At 44.9% G+C, this 17,284-nt stretch overlaps 1 pseudogene across 1 annotated transcript; it reads left to right on the forward strand.

Annotated features, from left to right (window-relative positions):
• The first annotated feature begins 1,043 nt into the window (after positions 1-1,043).
• On the forward strand, positions 1,044-16,273 carry LOC146989256 (lipoamide acyltransferase component of branched-chain alpha-keto acid dehydrogenase complex, mitochondrial-like; annotated as a pseudogene). Its single transcript, XR_015035673.1, has 6 exons — positions 1,044-1,669; positions 3,850-4,016; positions 4,131-4,208; positions 14,675-14,866; positions 14,955-15,026; positions 16,106-16,273. The product of XR_015035673.1 is annotated as a lipoamide acyltransferase component of branched-chain alpha-keto acid dehydrogenase complex, mitochondrial-like (transcript).
• The last annotated feature ends 1,011 nt before the right edge of the window (positions 16,274-17,284 follow it).

Below are 17,284 nucleotides of genomic sequence, written 5' to 3' on the forward strand. Positions count from 1 at the left end.
AGAGACGACTGCAGCAGTTAAAACGAAAGCTCCTTGTCCCAGCATGTCGCCCACTCCGTCCGTGGCCGACGTCTTTTAAAACAGTGTTTCCCAACCTTGGGGTCGGGACCCCACGTGGGGTCGCTTGAAATTCAAATGAGGTCGCCTGAAATGTCTAGTAGCCTAATTGATGAATTAAAAAAAAATCTGACCAAGAAAGGTTAGGAACCACTGTTTGAAAAGACACTTGGGTTTTTTTGGAATGTACTTGCATAGATCTTTCAGCACTCACAATGGGCCGATATAAATGAAAAACTTTATTTAACTTCTAAAAAAAATAGCTTTGATGTAGCTAAGCTACTTTTTTTTTTTTTTTTTTTTTTAAAGTATATATTTTTTGGCTTCTCATGCCTTTATTCGATAGGACAGTTGAGAGTGTGACAGGAAATGGGAGGCAGAGATGGGGGGAATGACATGCAGGATAGGGCCGTCCGACGCGGGATTCGAACCGGGGCCGCCTGCAGTGAGGACTATAGCCTCAACACATGGGGCGGCTGCTCTACCAACTGAGCTAAACACCGCCCCAAGCTAAGCTACTTTTGTCATTTTATTGTAGCGTAGCTTGCTACATTTCTCTGGTGGGTAGCTTCAGTGTAGTGAAGCTTCATTTCATGCAGAGTAACTTGTAGCTTAGCTCACTACATTTTCCAAGTAGCTTGGCCAACACTGTCTCACACACATACACACCACAGAGAAGCGCGCATGCATAACAGCAGCGCGTGTTGAAAGCGAAACTTAATACGGCGCGGTGCGTTCCCCCCCGACGATCGATCTGCTCGTCCCCCCCCCCCCCCCGTCGACAGGTCAGACACCACCTTAACTAACAAATTTTCTGGGGGAAACACTGCTATGACTATATATACATTCCTAGAAATGTTTAAATGTTTTGGGAGAAATTGTACCACTTTTTTTCCAGAAATTTCTCTACAATATTTCCAAAAATTCACACCATTGGCCCTAATTAGAATGTACATCAACTAAAAAAGTAACATTCTTCAGTCTCAGAACAAATATTTATGTATTTCTCATGTTTGCTTCAAAATTTTGTCCAATGGGGGTCCATCGTCTAATTTGTGCTTGATTATGGGTCCTTGATTTGAAAAAGTTTGAGAACCACTGTCCACTGATTTCTCACCGACTTCGTTGAAAACAAATGCACATGGAGGAGAGGAGGGTTAGAAACACAGAGGAAGAGACACCTAACACTTATGATCATTTATTATCCGATGTTACAAATTCAGGTTGAAGTTCTCCTAGAAAAAGCATTCAGACAAAAAAAAAACATGTCCAGATGTCCATTTCCAGCCTCGGCAGCTAAAGGGTTAACTGTGTTTTTACCGGCGTGTGCTCAGATCAAGCTCAGCGAGGTGGTGGGGACGGGACGGGACGGACGCATCCTGAAGGAGGACATCCTGAACTTCCTGGCCCGGCAGACCGGCGCCATCTTACCTCCCACTCCGTTCCAGGAGATCCACACTCCGGGTCCGGGTGCGATTCCCGCTGCCGCCGCCGCCGCCGCCACCCGGCCCGCCGGCGCTCCGGCCCGCCGGCGCTCCGGCCGCCATCAAGCCCCCGCCCGCCATCCCCAGACCCGTGTTCACCGGGAAGGACGTGACCGAGCCCCTCAAAGGTCAGAGATCATCTCAGCAGTCAGCAACGGGAAACTGTGACGTCAGTGCAGACTTTAGAGACTCTGAGATTATTGATGAGCTGATCAATCGATCACTTTGTTAGTTCTGGTGATTTAAAGGTATAGTACGTAGGAATTCCCCCCATCTAGCGGTGCGGTTGCATATCTGAACGTATTCTTGATGTTGCATTCAGGTGAAATGGGGCAGACGTCAGACAGACAACAGACGCTGCATGTAACAGGATAAACAAGCGTCTATGTAAACAAGTGGTCCGCCAGCACGAGGCAGAACAATACAGGCCTGACAATATATTGTCATGGTGATGTGGTATTGTTTTACCGTCTTTCTCTGGTGGAGTAAAATGACATCTGGTTGGATTGCCGACGGCCGTCTGCCTGACTGCACCTGAATGCAACACCAGTGCCTCCGTCCTTCCTCACACTACACAGTGGTGACAGTTTTAACAGGCCGTTTCCGTGGTTACCTACGCTCACGCTGTCACTCAACGTAAAAAATGGCGCTGCAACATGGCCGCCTCGGTTCGGTGCGTCGACCACTTATGTATTTGTAACGACTTGTAACAACTCATTCTAAGGTACCAGAAAGCTTTCATTTGTATGCGGGTGTGATTCACCTTCAGTGAAATACGGATTTATGAAAGACAGATTTGATTTTTACTAATAAAAGGCCAAATAAGTTACATACTGGGGCTTTAAAGGGCGTAGGTTTAACCCAGACCCAGATGGTGGTATAAGAATTGCAGAAAAACCTGAACCTTTAGCCTTCAGTAGACTGTGAATACTGTTTTCCTTCTTTATGACCTTTGAGGTGCATCTAGGTGACCACAATTTTACTGATTTAAATTCATACGGGAAGCAAGTTGTTGCTAAAACTGGGAACTTTTAGTTAGGGCCACGGGGCAAACACATCGAGGCACTGTCCTCTGGCTTCTGCAAGACACAAGTCTCGTCTATTGGTGTGTTAATCCACGTTTCGATAGGTATTATAGTTTTTGATCAGTCACTGTTTAATGACCATGACCGTATTTGGAGAAGTGTTGAGATTATAATGGGTGTGTATTGGGCGGAATGTTCGTGTCAGAGTGGGAGAAGTTGCCAGAAATTGTCTGAATTTTTCTCTTTCCACGCTGCTCACGGGCACAATTTACACTCTACACACATAATCTTTTCCACAGTTGTAGACAAACTTGTCCTCTCTCTAACAATGTGTTCATCAAAGCAGAGAGACTTACAGAATTTAAACTGTGAGCCTCTCATTGCGGCCAGGTCTCTTCCTGCCGCCCATTGACTCTAATACAAAGATTTTCTGAGAGAAGCAGAAGGGACCCCTGTTTATAACTCACAAGTGTTTCCAAAATATTTACTGTAGAAACACCAAAGTCATATCAAAGTGTTCAGGAAGTCTTTACGACGACCATGGTCTGCTTCTTCTTCTGATAGTAGCTACCGTTTTCTCAGAATAAGCCCAAATGTGAGACCAGCGCAGAGGCAGAAAATCACCCTCTTTTCTCCACGTTTCTGTCTGCCTCAGCCTGGGGGGCCTCTATCGTCATTGGCAACCACCTCAAGTTGCCGTGGTAACCTCTGAGCCTCAGGCCAGAGCCAATCAGAGACCAGTTCTGCTCTGAGCACTGTCTACCACACATTTATGATGCGTTCCAGGCAGGCTTTTGAACCCGTAAGTCACCAGTTACGAGTTACAACTGGGAACTGGGAGTACATCGATCTAGTACGAGTTCACAGGTGGGAAGTTACGAGTTTGACTGTACGTTCCAACGGGTAACCATAGGAACAGGTCGGAAAAACACGAGTTACGGGTTGCCTGGAACGCACCATTAGATCAAGGCTCTGCCAAACACACCAACACACACAACACACTCTCCTCTCTTATCGCCACTACCTCAGTTTCTGTTCAGTTGAAGCTTTTTTCTTTGTTTTTCTGCACTGTTTGATGGGCCGGTGTCAAAAGTGACCAATTTTAAAATGAAAACGATGAATAAACATTAGCTACTTGTTTTTCAATCTACATTAATTTGTATTAGTTTAAAACCACAGGCCGCTGAAAAACGTCTGGCCCAGATAAAGTTCTTGGTTTGAAAATCTGTCCCAACTGAATTGGTAGTTGAATATCCCTTTAACACCAGATTGTTATTGACCAGGTTTCCACAAAGCGATGGTGAAGACGATGACGGCCGCTCTGATGATCCCTCACTTCGGCTACTGTGACGAGGTCGACCTGAGCCGCCTGGTGGCACTGCGGGCGGAGCTCCGGCCCCTCGCCGAGGGCCGGGGGGTCAAACTCAGCTTCATGCCCTTCTTCATCAAGGTACGGGGCTGAGAGGTGGGGCGAGGGGGCGGGGCTTGGCGGGGGGCGACCTTGATGCTGATTGGTCACGTGATGTTTGATGCTGACGTTGATGCTGTGCTCTCATTGGCTCAGGCTGCCTCTCTGGGACTCCTGCACTTCCCCATCCTGAACTCCTCATTGGACCAGAGCTGTCAGAACATCACCTACAAGGTACGACCCGGTCCAGACTGGACACTTTCTACATTGTAGATTCAAACTTTTTCTTTAAGACCCAGTTGTTTCAATCCGTTGTTTTGCCATCCAGGATCACGTAATCCATCTTTACCTTTACCCCAGTTGTTCAGAGCAGATACAAGCTTCTCTAGATGACCAAATCCAGATAATGAGTGTTTTAAATGTGTAAACAACAGGTAGAACAGCAGCATGGAGACACTCAGAGTGGATTTATTTGAAAATGGGATGTTTGTGTTGTTTTCTCTGCTGTTTGTTGTTTCTTCAATGTCGTTTAAACAGCCAGACCTCATCTGACAACTAGTGTTGTCACGATACATGTTGGTACCGGTATCGGTACCAAAATGTTTTTCAATACTTTTCGATACTTTTTGGTACTTTTCCAAATAAAAAGAGAACACAAAAAATGTCATTATTGACTTTATTTTAATAGAAAATCTTAGAACTATAATATATGTGTAAATGATAGTAATTGTTTTGAGCTGCCATCTCAGCCTTCCTGTGTCTTGTCTGCTGATTCCCCCCTTTATTTTTCTCACTCAAGTGCCTGTAAAAGTCAGTGTATCACTGCCATCTAGTGGTCAGTTTTCTGGGGTATAAAAGGGAGGAGGCCACTGTTACCTGTAAGCTCTTCCTGTGGGTGTGTGCGCTCACCTGTGCGCATCACCACCATCCTCCCTTTGTTCTCCCCTGGTTGGCTCAGTGTTTGTGCTGCTGGCTTTGTTTGAAGCATGTCCGTGGCTCGTTGAGTGAGTTTTCTTTGTTGAATTATTTGTAATTTTTGTGTTGGTGTAGGTTCCCTTATGGTTTGGTTTTGTTCTGTTATCAGGAGACAGTGACACACAGTATAGACGGCACCTTCCATCCTCCTATTAGCCCCTTGGTTTGTGGAACAAGGTGTGTATCTTAATTTTGGGCCAGTACTTTATTTTTGATGTTTTGTTTTATTTTTTGGTTTTGGGGTGATGCCGTTCAAATTATATTTTTATTCCTTAAATAAGGTTTTAGTGATTTTGTAATGGGTTAATAAAATGTGGTTTGTTTGTTTGCCTTTTTATAGTAATAAATTGGGTGTTTTTGAATCTGTGTTGGGGAAGTGGTATGTGAAGTGCAATGTGTTAAACTTTTTCTTCTTGTGTTTTTTGTATATTCCCTCAGTTTTCACGGTGCTACACCAAAGAAATAAACTCATGCACCCGTAAGGAACTCTCCGCCTCTTTTCTTGGGGAACCAAGGGCCGCTACAGTGAAAACTTGACCATCACGTCCGAGCCATCCTCGTCGTCCTTCGTCAGCAGCCGACACAGCCCACGCAGCCTGCACTTTGGCACACACGCAGTAAATGAACAGTAACCCATCTTCTAAAGGTACAGCCAAATGCAGTAAGAGACACTGGACTGAAATAATAAAGAAACGGGAGAAAGAAAGAAAATGGAGCAACGCACTGAATGTTGTTTTTGAGTTAAATGTCAAGAATAAACATGAAGTAGAAATTAAATGTTTCAAGGGTTTAAGAGTCAAATACACGGTAAAGGCCACAGTAGCCCATGTATTTTATCCGTGAATGATACACTTACAATGTCTCTTTACATGAAAATGTTGAAAGGGCAAAGAGCAATATAAGTTTTTATGCTCATAGCTGTTGCGTGTTCATTTGGCTACAGTTATGATATTTTATTGTTAAATAATGTGTGAAGGCATCACCTTGTGAACTAAATGAACCACAGCCCAGTTATTTGAACACAAACCTTTAATACAATAAGCCTCATAAAATGTCACTCAAATCACAAAAGATGGACAACATTAATGGTCAATCATCCAGGTCCAGCTCCCGTGAAAGAACTTTAACAGACAAGGGTCGGGAGCTGCGAGAAGAGAGGGCTAAACAACATGAGAAAGACTTCATAAAAGCATACAGCTCTTGGAAACAAATAGCAAGAGACTCCAGAACAAAACTGAAGGGATTCTGCGCATTGGACGACCTTGACAGTATTCAACAAAACATAAAAGCCGAACATGAGACAGTGTGTGAATTCTATGAGCCTATCAGACGCAACTGCACCTCCACCCCAGAAATTACCAAGAAAATGGACGCCTGCATCTCCCTCACAATGGAGATCTGTGATCTTGTTTGTAAAAGAAAAGGAACTATTGAAAACATGTTTAATGATGAACTGGAGAAGGAGAGGGTAAGGGAGATATTAAATAAAAATGAACATGGCTCCATTTTTGGATACACCGACACAGAAACAGTAATCTCAAAGGCGTCCTCTAGTAAACAAACTGAAGCTGAAGCAGAACCCTCAGTAAAATCTGGATATGCGAAGGAAATGCAGAAAACAAAGGACACCTTCGGTCCACTCCTCCCTCTCTATGGTTTCCAGCAAACGAGCCGAAGCTGAAGCAGAGCTTTTAGTAAAACTGGAGAAGTCAAGGGCAATGCAAAAAATACAAGTTCAACAAGTAAAATTGTGTCAAATGGAAAATGAATGGAAGCAGAGTGAAGCAAAAATGCTGGCAGAAATAAGGCAGAAGGAGGCTGAAATGCTTTTTAAACGAGAAGAGGAGAAGTTAAAGTTAAGACAGCTGGAAGCTGAAAACGAGGTGGAAGTAGCAGCAGCCCGGGTAAGAGCCTATAAAAATCTTGAAGGCAGTGTGAAGAATCAGGAAGAAGAGAGCGGGCCTGCTGAGATTCACTCTGTGCATCAAAGGGTGGAGTCCAGCTATTCGCTAAACCCACGGGCTGCTCCATTTCTTTCTCAGATCTCTCCTGAAACAACAAGTCAAGACACAGTCAGTTTAGCCCAAGCCATTGCAAGCTCTTTAAGTGTAAGCAGGCTGTCTCCCCCTGAATTAATAACATTCACTGGTGACCCCTTAAAATTTATTGACTGGAAGATCTCCTTCATGGCCCTTATTGACCAGAAGCCCCTCCCAGCCTGTGAAAAAATGCTCTATCTTAAACATTATCTCTCAGGAGAAGCACGCAAGGCTGTGGAGGGATTCTTTTACCGGAATTCTGAAGATGCTTATTATAGCGCCTTGGCATTGTTGCAGGAAAGATATGGAAATCCCTTTATCGTCCAAAAGGCCTTCCGCGATAGACTTTTGAAATGGCCCAAAATTAGTGGAAGCGACCCTCCAGCCCTTAGAGAATTTGCAGACTTCCTAAAGGGCTGTGCTGAGGCCATGCCCCATGTTAAGGGGCTAGACATCTTAAATGACTGTGAGGAAAATCATAAACTACTTAAGAAGTTACCAGATTGGATTGTGCACAGATGGAGTAGAATCGTTGTGGATGAGTTGGATGCATCTGGTGATTATCCAAGCTTTTCTCGTTTTACAGATTTTATACAAAAGGAAGCCCGAATAGCATGCAACCCCATTGCATCCCCATTCCTGATTAACTCCAAGGCCATGGATGACAGACTACCCAAAAGAGCAAGTACTCTAAATACAAGCGCCCAGTCTAATAACCCCTCTGCTGTGACCCACAAACAAACTTATTTTAAGTCAAAACCACCTTGCTTAGTGTGTGAGGACGAAATGCATGGAATAGCTAAGTGCCCTACCTTTGCAGAGAAATCCATGGAAGATAAAAGGACATTCATTCGAGAAAACCAACTTTGTTTTGGCTGTCTGTGGAAGGGCCATGTCATAAAGGACTGCAAAAGGCGACACACATGTAGTGCATGCGGCCGGCGTCATCCTACCTGCCTGCATGAAGAAAGGGGAACTGCATCTATGGCAGCTTTGGAGCAAAATTCTACTTCCACAGAGGACAGCAGAAGTCAGGAAATCCACAATGTACTGTCCCATGCCGTGACTCAAAATTCTTCCTCCACCTCTAATATTGTACCTGTATTTTTGTCATCAGTGAAAGAACCAAACAGAGAGCTGCTCACTTATGCTTTACTTGACACTCAGAGCGACTCAACCTTTATTTTGGAGGATTTGCTCAAGGAACTTAATGTGAACGCATCATCTGTTCAACTGAAGCTAAGCACAATGACAGCTGTCGACACTATCATATCAAGCAAGATTTCCCATGGGCTGCAAATTAGAGGAATTCATTCTGAAACCCACATTCAGCTACATAAGGCTTACTCCAGGGATTTTATCCCAGTGGACAGATCTCATATTCCAACTGCCAAGACAGCTCTGCAGTGGCCACACCTGAGACACCTAGCTGACAAACTTCCACCACTGCAAGACTGTGAAGTGGGGTTACTAATTGGATATGATTGTCCATTAGCACTGGCCCCTCTGGAGGTCATCAGAGGTGATGGAAACGAACCCTTTGCACAGAGAACCGAGCTTGGGTGGAGTATAACAGGCTCATCTAATCCCCATCTCGACAGACTGGGAAACCAGAGCTTCGTGCACAGAATTGCAGCGAAGGAAATACCAACTCCATCAGTCACTGATGTTCTTAAAATTCTTGAGTCTGACTTTAATGAGAAGGGATATGAAGACAGGTATGTGTCACAAGATGATGTTCGCTTCATCCAACTCCTAAGCGACAACATAAAGCAGAGAGAAGACACACATTATGAGCTCCCCCTCCCCTTTAAGAGCAGCATTCCACCATCACTACCAAATAACAAAAGACTGGCCCTTGTCCGTCTGCAATCTTTGAGGAGGAAATTGAAGAACAATAAACAGTATCATGATCATTATAAAACCTTTATGGAAGAAACCATCAGCAGAGGAGACGCTGAACCAGTCCCCCCCCCTGCTGAGAGAGATACTGTGTGGTACATACCGCACCACGGTGTATACCACCCACAAAAACCAGACAAGTTAAGGGTGGTTTTTGATTGCTCAGCAAAGTTCCGTGGAGTCTCCCTCAATGATACTCTCCTGACCGGTCCAGACTTAATTAATTCACTGGTGGGAGTCCTCTGTCGCTTCCGGAAGGAAGCTGTGGCTGTTGTATGTGATATTGAAAGGATGTTTCATCAGTTTTTTGTTCCATCTCGAGTTCGAAACTATCTGAGGTTTTTGTGGTGGGAGCATGGAGATTTGGAAACAGAACCCCAAGAATACCAGATGGCCGTCCATCTTTTTGGTGCTGCCTCATCCCCTGGTTGTGCCAACTTCGGCCTTAAGTATTTAGCACAGCAATACAGATCTGTTCATCCTTCAGCCTCAGCCTTTATCGAGAAGAACTTTTATGTAGATGACGGCCTAACCAGTGTTTGTTCAATCAAGGAAGCTAAAGACTTGATTGTTGAAGCACAAAGGTTGTGCAAAAGAGGAGGTTTGCGCCTACATAAGTTCAACTCAAATAGGCAAGAGGTTCTCAGCTGTGTTGATCCCTCAGAAAGGGTGACAACTGCTAAATCCCATGATTTTGGCTTGGATGTGACATCAGTCGGATGTGCACTTGGCATTCAGTGGTCAATAGAAGATGACACCTTCAGTTTTAATATCAACTTAAGGGACCAACCTGCTACTCGCCGGGGTATTCTCTCAGTTATCGCCTCCTTGTACGACCCTCTAGGCTTTGTCGCCCCCTTTGCCTTGCTTGGGAAGTGCATTTTGCAGGAATTGTGTCGCACGGGCAAGGGATGGGATGAGCCCCTTTCTGAGGATGTACATTCACGGTGGGAGGAGTGGAAAGGTGGCCTCCAAAACCTGAAAGAAGTAAAGATATCCAGATGCTATCACCCACACAACTTTGGCAACATTGTAAGGACAGAACTGCACTACTTCTCGGACGCTAGTAATGTGGGTTATGGTGCATGTTCCTATGTACGGTACATTAATGACAGAAATGAAATACACTGCAGCTTTGTGATGGCCAAAGCAAGAGTGGCACCCATAAAAATCTTGAGCATTCCGAGGCTGGAGCTTTCAGCTGCTGTAATCTCTGCCAGAATGAGCGTCATGTTGAAAACTGAACTTGAAATGAAAATTGATGAGGAGTTCTTTTGGACAGACTCTCAAGTTGTGCTGGCATACATCAATAATGATGCTAGAAGATTTCATGTGTTTGTCGCAAATCGCCTGCAAGTGATTAAGGAAAAAACAGACCCTGGTCAGTGGCATTACGTTGAGACGTCAGAGAATCCAGCTGACCATGCATCTAGAGGCCTACATGTCTCCAATATCTCCTCAACAAGCTGGATGTCAGGACCCAAATTCCTGTGGGAGCAAGAGGTGAAACCTAGACCAAACTACTCCACTGAACTTCTGGTCGGTGACCCTGAAGTTAGAGCAGTTCAAGTGAATGTAGCCACCACTAACACCAGTGACTCCAACAGTGTGCTCGATGCTTTGAGCCGATTTTCATCTTGGTTAAAACTTCTCAAGGTTGTTGCAAGAATTAAAAGGCTGGCATCCAAGCGAAGACATGGTAATAATGTGACTGTGGAAGAACGAGAGAGAGCAGCTGATGTGGTTATTAAGCTTGCTCAGCAGCGAGCATTTTCCCAGGAGATGAAAACACTTGAAAGAGGAGGTAGTCTCCCTAGTTCCAGTCCTCTTTTCCGCCTTGATCCTATTGTGGATAAGGGCCTCTTTCGGGTGGGTGGGAGGCTAAAGCAATCATCCCTCAGTCAAGAACTAAAACATCCAGTCATCCTTCCAAAGGGCTCTCATGTTACTCAGCTCATTTTGTCACATTACCATGACAGGATTTGCCATCAAGGCCGAAGTCAAACTCAAATGGAGCTTAGAGCCAACGGATTTTGGATTATTGGTGGGAGTAAATCTGTTGCCAGGCTGATATACAATTGTGTGAAGTGTAGGAAGCTTCGACGCCCAGTAGAGGAGCAACGTATGGCTGAGCTTCCAATCGAACGAGTCGAGGTGTCAGCCCCCTTCACATATAGTGGTATGGATGTGTTTGGACCGTTCATTATCAAAAGGGCCCGCAAGGAACATAAGAGATATGGACTCATCTTTACCTGCCTCTCTTCCCGAGCTGTTCACATTGAAATGTTGGAAGATCTGTCGACAGACACATTTATGAATGCCTTAAGATGTTTCATCAGCCTCAGAGGAGCTGTGCGCCAACTCCATTGTGATCATGGCACAAACTTTGTGGGAGCCAGGAACGAGCTCAGAGAAGCATTAAAGCAGTGTGATGTCACTCAACTCGAGGCTCAACTGGCGGATAAACAATGTGAGTTCATTTTCAATGCCCCCGCGGCAAGTCATGCTGGTGGTGTTTGGGAGCGACAAATCCGGACTGTGAAGAATGTGTTGAACGCCACTCTTTCTCTCTGTCCTGGCAGACTTGATGATGCTTCACTTCGAACTCTGTTCTATGAAGCTATGGCCGTTGTTAACAGTCGCCCGCTGAATACAGATGGCATCAATGATCCCACATCACTAGAGCCCTTGACACCTAATCATCTAATCCTGATGAAGCCCAAAGTCGCTCTTCCACCCCCAGGGAAATTTGTGAAGGAAGACATGTATGCAGCAAAACGGTGGCGACGAGTGCAATATCTGATTGAACAGTTTTGGAGTCGCTGGAGGAAAGAATACCTTTTGAATATTTCTACAAGGCAAAAGTGGCATGTGCCTCGGCGTAACCTTAGAGTTAATGATGTTGTCATCATCAAGGATGATTTTCTTCCCAGAAATCAGTGGCAGTTGGGACGAGTGGTTGAACCCATCCAAGGGAGTGATGACCTAGTGCGTAAGGTCAAAGTGCAAGTGGGAGATCGGAAATCATCAGGGAAACTCACAATTGTCGAAAGACCCATTCAGAAGTTGGTGCTCTTGTTAGAGAATGAGCAACTTGGTGTTTGCTAGTGTTATGCCAATCTGTTAACATTTGTGGTTCAATACAGTGATGGCAAAGGTTATGAACCTGAACCCAAGGGAAATGTATTACTTGTTAAAAGGAAGAAAAAGAAAAAAAAAAAAAAAATCATGTATGATTCATTGAGGACATATTTATCATAACATGATTGGTGGGAGTGTAAATGATAGTAATTGTTTTGAGCTGCCATCTCAGCCTTCCTGTGTCTTGTCTGCTGATTCCCCCCTTTATTTTTCTCACTCAAGTGCCTGTAAAAGTCAGTGTATCACTGCCATCTAGTGGTCAGTTTTCTGGGGTATAAAAGGGAGGAGGCCACTGTTACCTGTAAGCTCTTCCTGTGGGTGTGTGCGCTCACCTGTGCGCATCACCACCATCCTCCCTTTGTTCTCCCCTGGTTGGCTCAGTGTTTGTGCTGCTGGCTTTGTTTGAAGCATGTCCGTGGCTCGTTGAGTGAGTTTTCTTTGTTGAATTATTTGTAATTTTTGTGTTGGTGTAGGTTCCCTTATGGTTTGGTTTTGTTCTGTTATCAGGAGACAGTGACACACAGTATAGACGGCACCTTCCATCCTCCTATTAGCCCCTTGGTTTGTGGAACAAGGTGTGTATCTTAATTTTGGGCCAGTACTTTATTTTTGATGTTTTGTTTTATTTTTTGGTTTTGGGGTGATGCCGTTCAAATTATATTTTTATTCCTTAAATAAGGTTTTAGTGATTTTGTAATGGGTTAATAAAATGTGGTTTGTTTGTTTGCCTTTTTATAGTAATAAATTGGGTGTTTTTGAATCTGTGTTGGGGAAGTGGTATGTGAAGTGCAATGTGTTAAACTTTTTCTTCTTGTGTTTTTTGTATATTCCCTCAGTTTTCACGGTGCTACACCAAAGAAATAAACTCATGCACCCGTAAGGAACTCTCCGCCTCTTTTCTTGGGGAACCAAGGGCCGCTACAATATGTATCAGTAAATAATCAGTAAATCAATAAACAATCACTGCTGCTGCAGGATTAAAATTTAAATTTCCATCGATATTAATTTGAACTCTTCCTAAATTAAAACATTAGTGGTCTGTTTAAAAATGAATATCAACTTGTTTTCTTTGTATTATTTGAGGTCTGAAAACACTGCATCTTTTTTTGTTATTTTGACCAGTTGTAATTTTTGGGAGAAATTGTTATCAGTAGTTTATAGAATGAAACACAAACTATCATTTTACTCAAACACACACACCTATTGTTTCCCATACATTGACCAGTGTGTGGTGCAGTGTCACAGAATCAAGACCAAGACACAAATTGATTCTGCTTTTTTTTTTCTATCAACGCAATATCGTTCCGTTAATTCATCTCCGCGTTTTCATTTCTTTATTTATTGAATTGGGACAGTGCACATTCATCAACACTGACGCATTAAGCATCAGTGTAAATGTGCCGGATTTAGCACAACTGCTAAATTTCAGCCGCAGTCCCAAGGCAGGGCGTAGCGCTCTTTCGCTGTGTTCACACACAACACACACACACACAGAGAGAGAGAGAAGCGAGCATGCATGCCCGTGGTGCGCGGTAAAAATGAAACTTACCAACCAGCAGTGTTTCCTATTAATTAACGAGTCTGTGGCGGCCCTTCTCTCACGTGCGCGCTGGTGCACACACACAAACACGGTCAAAGTTTCCTGATCCGACTAAAAAGTTCTGATCAACACAAACTGAGGGTTTGATCCAGATTAAAACCAAGACTGGATCACATGATCTGGTTTTAGTTTTTGCAATAACCCGTTTTCAAGGTTTTATCCGATCAAACTGGGCACTTTTCGTTAGGGCCACGGGGCAAAGACAGCGAGGCTCTGTCCTCTGACTTCTGCAAGACACAACTCTCGTTTATTGGTGTATTAATTCACGTTTTTCGATAGGTATTATAGTTTTTGATCAATCACTGTTTAATGACCATGATCATATTTGGAGAAGTGTTGAGATTATAATGGGTGTGTATTGCGCAGAATGTTCAGGCTAGCGTGGGTGACATCATTTTTCTCTTTCCACGCTGCTTACAACCACAAATGACACTCTACACACATGATTTTTTCCACATTTGTAGACAAACGTGTCCTCTCTCTAACAATGTGTTCATCGAAGCAGAGAGACTTACAAAATTTAAACTGTGAGCCTCTCATTGCGGCCAGGTCTCTTCCTGCTGCCCATTGACTCTAATACAAAGAGAAGCAGGAGGGACCCCTGTTTATAACTTGCAAGTGTTTCCAAAATATTTACTGTAGAAACACCAAAATCATACCAAAGTGTTCAGGAAGTCCTTACGACGACCACGGTCTGCTTCTTTTTCTGATAGGAGCTACCATTTGGTCAGAATAAGCCCAAATGTGAGACCAGCGCAGAGGCAGAAAATAACCCTTTTTCTCTACATTTCGTATGTTTGTGTCACTGAAAACATCTGGCCCAGATAAAAAAGTTCTTGGTTTGAAAGTCTGTCCCAACTGAATTTGTAGCTGAATATCCCTTTAACAGCAGATCAGACCTGTTATGTGTCAGATAATCATTAATCAGTTGTCATTGATCAGGTTTCCCAGAATCCGATCAGATCACTGGGTCTGGATCAGTCTGACCCGGTTACTTCACATCATTTATATCTGGTCACCTTGGTGTGTCTCTTTGCCCTCAGGCGTCCCACAACATCGGGCTGGCGATGGACACGAGTCAGGGTCTGCTGGTGCCCAACGTGAAGAACGTGCAGCTGCTCAGCGTGTTCGACATCGCCCAGGAGCTGAACCGGCTGCAGACGCTCGGCGCCGTGGGGCAGCTGGGAACGTCGGAGCTGACGGGGGGAACGTTCACCCTGTCCAACATCGGATCAGTGAGTCCAGACGCCGCCGCTCTGAGGACGGAGACGGACTCTAGACCCGCTCTAACCACAACCTGTTTCCTCTGTGTGTGTGTTGTAGATCGGAGGGACGTACGCCAAACCAGTCATCCTCCCTCCTGAGGTCGCCATCGGAGCGCTGGGGAAAATGCAGGTGAGTTCCAGACTTTCCCACGGCCCATGAACACACCACAGAGGTCAAAGTACTTAGATAAGCCAAGCCCCGCCCCCTTCCTGTGTGTGTGTGCAGGGTATATAATAAAAAAAGAAAGAAAGGTAATTAGAGTTTAAAGGGATAGTTCAACATTTTGTCAAATTGGCCCATTGCCATAATCCAGAGCAGAGCCGTGAGCTGCTCAGAGCTACGCTACGGAGGCTCATTATGGGATTTCTTGGTTTCCCTCATCAAACTCATCAAATACACAATCCAACAACTCCACAACGCTCTGGTGGACAAGTTGTGACCTGCACATTCACCACGCTATGAGATAATAACACAACGTTACCACACAGAGTTGTTTAAGAGGGAAATACAGAGACTGTCCCTGAAGGCAACGCGCATCAGTGGTTTTGCATGAATTTACCTCCGTCCAATCAGGAATCACAAAAACCACGCCCCCATTGCTCGACTCCAGCGTGTGCTTCATTGCAGCTGGAGACTGTTGTATGTATTGCACCACAAGCAGAGCGATTGATATAACAGAGGGGCTACAGCAGGCTGCCGCTATCATGTTCTTCTATGGGACAGACAGCACTGAGCTTGCTTTTGAATGGTAAAATATTAAAAAATAAACCCTATAAGGTACATTTACAACTGTTAACTGAATTATTGTACATCAATGTCAGTTCTCAAACAAAAGACAAAATCTTTTTGCTTCATGGTTTTATTTGTCACTCCGAATTGAAGATTAGCCTGCCCTACAGTAAAAATGGCATAAAATAAAGAGTAAAGCAATATATTAAGCGGTAATATATGTATTTAAGCATCAAAGATGTTCAATCAAACCAACAACGTTCAAAACACACAGCCATTCTCACAAGTATAAAGTCCGCTAGCTTAATGCTAACGTATAATGTAAAACCTCATAGACGGGCTAACAGAAATTAGCATCGCATTTCGTGGCAACCGACTAATTTCTGACACTGTGTGTGTGTGTGTGTGTGTGTGTGTGTGTGTGTGTGTGTGTGTGTGTGTGTGTGTGTGTGTGTGTGTGTGTGTGTGTGTGCTCTCAGGTGCTGCCCCGGTTCGGCGCCGGCGGTCAGGTGGTCCCGGCTCACATCATGGCGGTCAGCTGGTCGGCGGATCACCGCATCATCGACGGCGCCACCATGTGCCGCTTCTCCAACCTGTGGCGGGAATACCTGGAGAACCCGGCCAGCATGGTGCTGGACCTCAAGTGACCGGACCCGACCGGATGGAACCGGATGGAACCGGATGGAACCGGATGGAACCGGACCGCCAACACTAACACACCTTCACCTCTCCCCCTTCGCCGCCACCGCCACCGCCGCCGCTGCTGCTGCCTTCATCATCATCTTCTTATTCTTCTTTTCTCTCATTTCCTTGTTGCCTTTGAGCGAGTTGCGGCGGCGGCGCGATGCGGCGGGGGAGGGGCCAGCCTGTCAATCATGTCGTTTCCATGACAACCACTCACTCACTCACTCACTCACCCCCTTACTCTCTCACTCACTCTCTCTCTCTCTCTCGGTTGGAGGTTTAGAGGTTTTTGTAGTTTTTGGTCCAAGTTGAACCAGGGTTCAGCTCTTCAGGTGCTGGTGGTTCTGGGTCTGGATTCTCTTTGCTGGGGGGTCGGGGGTGTGTGTGTGTGTGTGTGTGTGTGTGTGTCATCAATAATTCATCAGTTCATTGATCAGTTTGGACTCTGTTATCCTGGACCGGACCAGTTTTGTTGTTTTTTTTCTATTTGGAAAATTAATCCTAATAATAATAATTTTAATCGGTGAAACTTTTAATTTGAAAATCACAGGAAGTGAGACTGAACCAGTGTGTGTGTGTGTGTGTGTAAGAGAGATCCAGAACCAGAGTCTGATTGGGGGGGAGGGGGGGGCAGAACTGGGTCCTGAGACCTGAGACCCGGGTTCACCAGAGTCCAGTTCCATCAGTTCGATCCAGATCAGATGAACCCGTCTGGGATCTGGTCCAGTTTAAAGTGGTTTTCTGAGTCCTGAACCAGGACCAACCGCTCTGTGAAAGGTCCACAAAGTCTCCGCTGATCATCAGGACCAGAACTTCACATGGTTCTGGTTCTGGTCCTGGTCCTGGTCCTGGTCCTGGTCCGATCTGGTCCCGACTGACTGAACTGTGTGTAAATGAACCGGTGGACCTGCTGCTGGTTCTGGACCCGTCTGACTGTTACTGCTCCTCCAGCTCCTGAGGGGAAGACCTGGTCC

The sequence above is a fragment of the Trachurus japonicus genome, chromosome 4, assembly GCF_045865225.1.
Source record: "Trachurus japonicus isolate A0001 chromosome 4, Traja_1.0".
Taxonomy (NCBI): domain Eukaryota; kingdom Metazoa; phylum Chordata; class Actinopteri; order Carangiformes; family Carangidae; genus Trachurus; species Trachurus japonicus.